We start from the raw sequence: 7,696 nt of genomic DNA, 5'->3' as shown, positions 1-7,696 counted from the left end.
CACCCCGAAGGAACGCTGCAATCTCCCCGCCAGCGATAAGAGCAAAGGGAAAACCAGTCCGGTATGCAGCACATGAGCCAAGATGTCTCTGCCTTCCGCAAGGCACCCTGCCAAGTATCAGAATTCCTCAGCCCCCCCAGGCATGAGCACAAACCTGGCAGGTCAGTTGACAGGTATGCATGTTTACGATGTCGGGGGTGGCCAGGGAGAAAGAATAATACTGTGTGGCATGATCTGATTCCTTTCACTACAGACTCTAATCGCTCCCTTTATTTTATTTGAATTTATTACATTTCTGTATCTTCCACCAGCCAAAGCTCTCTGGGCCCTTCATAAAACAAACCTTACGATCATGTAGTAAAACACACAGCTTTTCTACACAAGGCTGTTAATCCACTGTATCTACTTTCGGTCTCATCAGAGAATTGAGATCCGAGCACCACACGAGCATTTCCTTTCCTGCTTTTCTGCTGCATAACCTCTAGGTGGCACTGTGGTAGAGCAGAATAACACAAATCCACAAAAGGTAATTGTGCTTTCTTTCGGTTTCAACATTAAATGCTGCATTTTCCCTGCTCTAAAAAAAACTCGCCGAAAGCGCTGGTTAGACACAGAAGTGAAATGGGAGGGTCACGACATTGTCTAAAGCAGGGGTCCCCGACCCCCGGGCCACAGACCAGTACCAGTCCGTGGCTTGTTAGGGACCGGGCCGCAGTAGGAGTGTGAGAACCCCCACTTACCTTGGGTCCACGGGGGCGGGGGAAGCGATCCATCCCTCCCCCCCGCCCTGGAATCCTTGCTGGCCCTGGCCGGCTCCACTCCATGGTGAGTCCGCAGAGCTGCCGGCTGGCTCCGGCCCTGTTCTTTGCAGTAATAGCGTATTACTGCAAAGAACAGGGACGTAAATGGCGTCCGCTATGCGGACGCCATTTGTGTCCCAGCGGCCAGCGGAGCCAGCTGACGGCTCCGCAGCGAGTCCAGGGCTGACAAGGATTCCAGGGGGGAGGGACGGATCGCCCCCCCGCGGACCCAAGGTAAGGGGGGCTCCCACACCCCTACTGCGGCCCGGTCCCATCGCCCCCCCCCCGAGTCTGTGGAAAAATTGTCTTCCACGGACCGGTCCCTGGTCCCAAAAAGGTTGGGGACCGGACCTCTAGTCTAAAGAACCCATAAAGAAACGCGAGTGGGGAATGATGAGCACATGATAAATGCCGCATGTAGAAAAGTCTACAATATCAAAAGCTTAAGTTTAAAATGAAATAAAAATGTAAAAACCAGGGTAAAAGCCAGCAACGGTGCAAAGATCTAAAAATGCCATTTTAAAAACTGAAGGCCTCAAAAGATTGGGAGAATTAAAAAAAAGTCTTCAAATAGTGCTGAAAAGACCACAACGTAGGTGGCCAGGTGAGCCTCTCTGCAGGGTGGGGATTCCACAGCCAGGATGCCAGCACTTCTCCTTAGCAGCCACCCACCTCGCCTCATTCAGCGGAGGCACTGGAGGAGGGACTCTGAAGTTGATCTTAGGGTCGGGGCAGGTATATACGGAAGGAGATAATCCTTCAGGTAACCCGGCCCCAAGATGTTTAGGGCTTTGTAGGTGAATATCAGCACTATGAAACGCTTTTGCAACATTCTCTCAGGTTGTTCTTACAACAACCTTGTGGAGCTGGCTGAAACGATTGGCCCCATACTGCGGACGGAAGCCTGAGGCCTAGAGATGCCTGGCAAACTAATGGCAGAGCTGAGACACCAATAAGGATCCAGAACCCTCAACGAGAAACGTCCTGTGCCAGCCCGAAGTCCAAAAATGGAAGGCGCAACATTTTCACTTCAACCGAATACGCAGTTACAAATGAGCAGTATCGAGGTTGGGCCGACAATTCAACTTGTGCAAAGATAATTACAGTGTAACAGAGGACCTCTCTTGGATGAAATGCATGTAATTTAATGCCCCCGGGAGGGGGAGAAAAAACACAAACGGGTCAAAACCTGCTTAGCAATTGTGCTGTTCTGTTTACACACAACATCCAAGGTACATCCAAGGTTCCCCAGGTGGCCATAGAAACACAGGAAGCTGCTTTATACCAAGTCAGACCCTGGGTCCATCTAGCCCAGTATTGTCGACACTGACTAACAGGAACAGCTCTCCAGGGTTTCAGGCATTTTTAACAATGCCTGAAGTTTTGAACAATAATGTTTCTTTTTTTTCAGCAGAGAATACCCACAGAGTTTGCTCCTGTTCTGCTTCCAGGATTCCTGGAGATTCCAGGAGATTCCAGCATCTCACTGGTTGATGTTTCATAGAGGATGCTGGACTTCCTGGACCTTTGGTCTGATCCAGCAGGGCTCTTAGGTCATTACGGGGGCCAGGGTGGGGGGAAGGATCATCAGAGAAATTCACGGAGGGTGGGTCATTAGCCAGGATGGCTACGTAGAGCCTCCATATCCAGAAACAGACTGCCTTTGATTGCAAATGACAGGGGAGGGCCTTTGTCATCATACCCTGTTTGTGAGCTTCCCAGAGACATTGCACTGTTCCCTGTTGGAGACTGGATGCTTGAGCTTTGCTCTGGTTCTTTAACACTGGTCATATCAGTGGAAACGGACAAGTGACAGAGTGACCTTTTCCGCTGCTGACAACCCCCTGGTTCACTTCTCAGAAAAAGACGTCTCCCCGGGACGCAATAGCAAACATTGCCAAAAACTCCACGTTGCCGGGTTGCATTCCTGCACCGGATCCCTTTCAGGCAGGAGATCCAGCCCTCCCCTGTCCCTCAAAGAGGCGAGGTGTGGGAATTCCTGCAGCGATTAACTCACTTGGAACGAGCAGCGAATGTGCTCTGAGCCGGCTGGGTGGTTCTCAGCGTTGCTCAAAAGAGCTGGGCTCTACGATGCTCCGGAAATCCTGGTCTCATTTTAGACATCTCCGGATTCATGCCACAGCTAGTTTGCTCCTCCCTCTGCCCCACCCCATGCAATCATCTCAGGCAGCCACCTGTAGGGGTGGCCACGGACTAGGCCACGACACCACTAGGGCAGCACCTGCGCTTTAGAACGGCCGCTGGGTCTGTCCAAACCTGGAGGCAAAGCTTTTTGTGGGTTGGAGAGGAGTGCTATCCCATGGTAATATCTGCAGAGCAAGCCAGTGTTAAAAGCACAAGAGCACGTGCCACTAAAAAGATGGCAACCCTAGCAATTTGGTTTGGAGAGAAGCACAATCTCGAGCCAATGTCCATGGAACAAGGCACAGGAGCTCATGCCACTAGATAAGTTGGCAGCCCTAGCGATTTGGCTTGGAGAGAAGCACAATCTCGAGGCGATGTCTGTGGAACAAGGCACAGGAGCGCATGCCAATAGATAAGTTGGCAGCCCTAGCGATTTGGCTTGGAGAGAAGCACAATCTCAAGGCGATGTCTGTGGAACAAGGCACAGGAGCGTGTGCCACTAAATAAGTTGGCAACCCCAGTGATTTGGCTTGGAGAGAAGCATAATCTCGAGGCTATGTCTGTGGAACAAGGCACAGGAGTGCGTGCCACTAAATAAGTTGGCAACCCTAGTGATTTGGCTTGGAGAGAAGCATAATCTCAAGGCCATGTCTGTGGAACAAGGCACAGGAGTGCGTGACACTAAATAAGTTGGCAACCCCAGTGATTTGGCTTGGAGAGAAGCACAATCTTGAGGCCATGTCTGTGGAACAAGGCACAGGAGCGCGTACCACTAAATAAGTTGGCAACTCTAGCGATTTGGCTTTGCTCCATAGTGGAAGCATTGAGCTTTCCTGCCCTGAGCAGGGGGTCGGACTCCATGGCCTTGAAGGCCCCTTCCAACCCTACCATTGTATGATCCTATGATTCTGTGAAGAGCTGCTTCAGTTTTGCCCAGCCTAATGTCCTTTTGGCTGGAGACGCAAAGGGTTCGACCTGGGTCCAAGGGGGCTGCGAATCCAGGCTGGGCCGCTGATGTTCAGTCAGGGGGAGCTGAGGGCTAGGGACGGTGCCCTGAGAGCTGGACGCTTCTCTCTGTGGTTTGGAATGCGATGCCCACCAGAGTTTGGGGGAGGCGATACAACGCGTCTGCCCAGGGGAAGGGGCAGAGAAGGAGAACTGCCTGCAGCTGAAATGGGCAGCAGGGGAGAGAGCTTGTCGAGAGTTCTGTCATGGTCTCCCACCCCACAAGGAATCCTGGGAATTGTAGCTTCATGGAGCTCTGAGCATGTTCCCATGTTCCCGGGGAAGATGCTTCATGAAGAGGGATGCCAACTAAACTGCCACCAGGCGGCACCCTTGGACAAGGTTTGTTGACCTCAGCGGCCGGGCTGGCAGAAGTTTGCAAGGGGGGTCTGCTGGCGCAGCCTGATCTCCATTAGTTAGGGTCCATCAGCGCGTTAGGAGAGAGGGGGCTCCTTAGAAGCAGGTGAGCTCTCTCTCTCATCAGAGCTACATCTTGAAGGTGCGTGAAGAGACTAGAGTGAGTTGTGGCACAAATGTAAAAACAAAGCAAAAAAAGGTGGGTGGTTTTGTTTCATTTTTAATTTTATGATGTAGCTAGTCCTCATTGTCACTAGGTCAAGGAATTTTCAGGGCCAACTTCTTTTGGGGTGGGACTCATGTGCATTTAACAGCCCCCACGTCCAGCAGGAATTCAGCAGGACAATCTTTTCTTGGCATGGATAGGCAAATCTGGCAGGCAAATCTTCCCCAGCTGCAATCCAGCTTGTTTAAAGCACAGGAGCCCTGCCTTGGCAACCTGATCTTTGCCCATGGGCACCTTGAAATCCCGTTAAGGTAACCACAAGAATCCAGATGCCAGAACTGTCAAGGTTCCTGGTTATCTTGTAGCGGGGTTTCCCATTATTCACAGGGATGTGCCCACACAGGACCAAAGAACAAAAGTCTTAGGGTTGCCAACTTTCTAACCAGCTGCTGCTCCTGTGCCTTTCACAACAGCTGGAGAGGCAGACAAGCCAGTGATTGTGCTTATCTTCATGCTGTGACAAACATTACCTGCTGATTTATGCAGACCAAACTGCTCTTTAAAAGCACACGAGTACGCCAATGCATTTTTTTCTGATCAGCTGTCAACCCACTGATAAATACTACTATAGGTCAAGCTTGCCAGAACCTTGCTCAGGGATGGTGTCTATGCTTTTAATTGCCCTCTGGGTGCAGCTGGTGATCCCCCATCCTGTTCCTTCATCAACCCACTCACCCCTCCTCACTCTCTTGTAAGGCAAACCCTGCCACTGATATATCTTCATATTCATGAGGGCTAGAGCCTCATTTAATCCGTCAGATTCTCTGGATCCTGAAGGCCATACTGAACTCCATCCTCAGTGCCAGGACTTGTACAATATACAAAGTACAATTTGGCTCTGTCCAAACCCTTATTCGAACATGGAGGTTTGCCAATCCACCCCCCACCCCCCCCAGAGGTGCCTTTAAGATCTTGTGCATAGCCTCCAGGCATCACCTCAGAAGCAAAGAGCAGGGTGTGAGCGATTGACCCAGTTCCTTGCCAGCTGCAGGAAAGCCCCAAGATATACCTGGCATTCTCTCTGCATCTGCTTCCAATACATTCTTCCCTAGCAGGCAGAAAACTCAGCAGGTAAAATTCCCCCACTGCCCATCACTGCTTTTGTATTGCTGGGGAGGGTAAACCAGCTTTGTCTGCTGAAATTTGGCTTAGCACACAACTCTTAAAAAGGCGGAGGAGCTGTGCCAGAAAAAAAGTTGGCGACCCTATTCACACACACACACACCCTCTCTTTCTCCCCTGCAATGCTCTTTCTCTCCCTCTCCAGGGTCTTTTCGGTGGCGGCATCCCCCCACTTACGGAACACCCTCCCCATTGGGTTTTTATTATTAATATTTTGTTTGTCCGGTTGGGAACCTGCCTACATTGAGAAGAAAGGAAGAGCAGGCACCTAGTGGGGAAACTGAGGTCATATAAGAGGGCTTATATGAAACCCAGCTATCCAGTCCATGAGGCACAGGGGCTCTCACTGGCCTAGATTTCCAGGAGGAATTGACCCTGTGCAGATGCTTGCAGAGAAAAAAAACCTTCCAAAGCTGCCACTGGTCAGAAGTAGTTAGCGTAGGGCCTGGAATAAATAGCCAAACAGGAGCAGAATGTGGCTATTCAGTGAAGAGGGCAGGGGGAAAGTCCTCTGTACGTGCTTAGGCAAGCTCTGTTCTTCACACATATGAGCTCTCAGGCCCTGGGGCAGGGTTAGGGGGCCTATGCCAGCTGGACCAGATTCTGCACCCCTGCTCTAGATATCCACTCAGAAGTAAATCCAACTGTGCTCAACAGGGTGTGCTCCCAGGTGAACAGGTGTAGGAATAAGCCCCACTGTGCTGTGTGTGTGTGTGTGTGTATGACAGAAGAAGCCCTTAACAAACTTTCTCTTTATGTGCTTGGTATAGTGGTTAGAGCATTGGACTAGGACTCCGGAGATCCGGGTTCTAGTCCCCACTCGGCCACGGAGCTCACTGGGTGACTTTGGGGCAGCCACTGTCAGCCTAACCTACCCTGCAGGGTTGTTGTGACAATAAAATGGAGAGAAGGAAGAGGATCACATATGCTGCCTTACGCTTTCTGGAGGAAAGGCAGGATATAAAGGAAACAAACAAACCAGAGGACTACTAGACCTGAGCCACATTTTTTCACAAGGCATTTTCAAAGAGAATGTCTCAGACTTTTCTTTTTCTTCTTTCCCGCCCCCCTTTGGAAATGGGTAACTTTGCAGAACTTTCTCCAAATGTACACCACCTTTTCTGGATTTCCTACAATGCCCCGGCTGGCCCACAGAGTTGCTGCTGTGGCGGTGTGCCGTGGTGGCTAAAGGAACAAGAAGAAGTGCCGGCCCGCTGCCAAGGGCGAGTTGCACCCTCAAGAACCTGTGGGAGAATTTCTCCTCCCCCTGGAGATATTCGGAAGGATGGTGCCCCCTCCCTCACTTCATCTTTCAAAAGGAGGTGGAGAGTTTTAAGAGGTCATTTGTGCAACCCTGGGGAGAAACTTTCAACTGGAGATTTGTTAAAATTAGTTTTGTAACTGTGCTGTTTTGTATGCGTGTTATATTTCAATGATGCTCGTAAAAGGAGGCATAGGCATCCCCTACATATGTGAATGATAGACGCTTAGTGCAGGCAAAGCATCAGATCTGCCCACTCGGACTACAAGCCCTTCCAAAACAGGGTCCATTTAGCACGGAGTTGGAGGGCCTGCAGCCCCTCTCGATGTCGTTGGACTCCAATTCCCATCAGCCCGGCCAACAGGGCCAGCGGCCAGGGACGACGGGAGTTGCAGTGCATCAAATATCGGGAGGGCCGCCGTTTGCAGACCTCTGTCCTGTTTCTCCACACCAGGCATCCTTTGATACACCTCCGTCCTTAATTGCCTTTTTTTTTTTTTTTGCTGAACGAAAAAGCCCCCAATTCTGCAGCCCTTCCTCGGGGGTGGGGGGCACTTGCTCCAGCCGCTCGATCACGGTTGGTTGTCCTTTTCTGCCCTGGCTCTTTTGCACTTTCTTCCATGCCAACATTAAAATAATAATAATAATATAATCCCTATACATACACAGCTAACGTAGCGCCCAATACCAAGTCTAGGCTTTTCCCGCAGATGCGAACTCGCTCAGTGTAGCGACCTCTTTCTCTGTTTTGCACATGGGGGAGCATTTTAATAGTTTGAG

This window comes from Heloderma suspectum, chromosome 17, assembly GCF_057233095.1.
Source record: "Heloderma suspectum isolate Gila_16-S chromosome 17, 16-S_ref, whole genome shotgun sequence".
Classification (NCBI taxonomy): Eukaryota; Metazoa; Chordata; class Lepidosauria; order Squamata; family Helodermatidae; genus Heloderma; species Heloderma suspectum.
Note: the sequence above shows the minus strand (reverse complement) of the source record.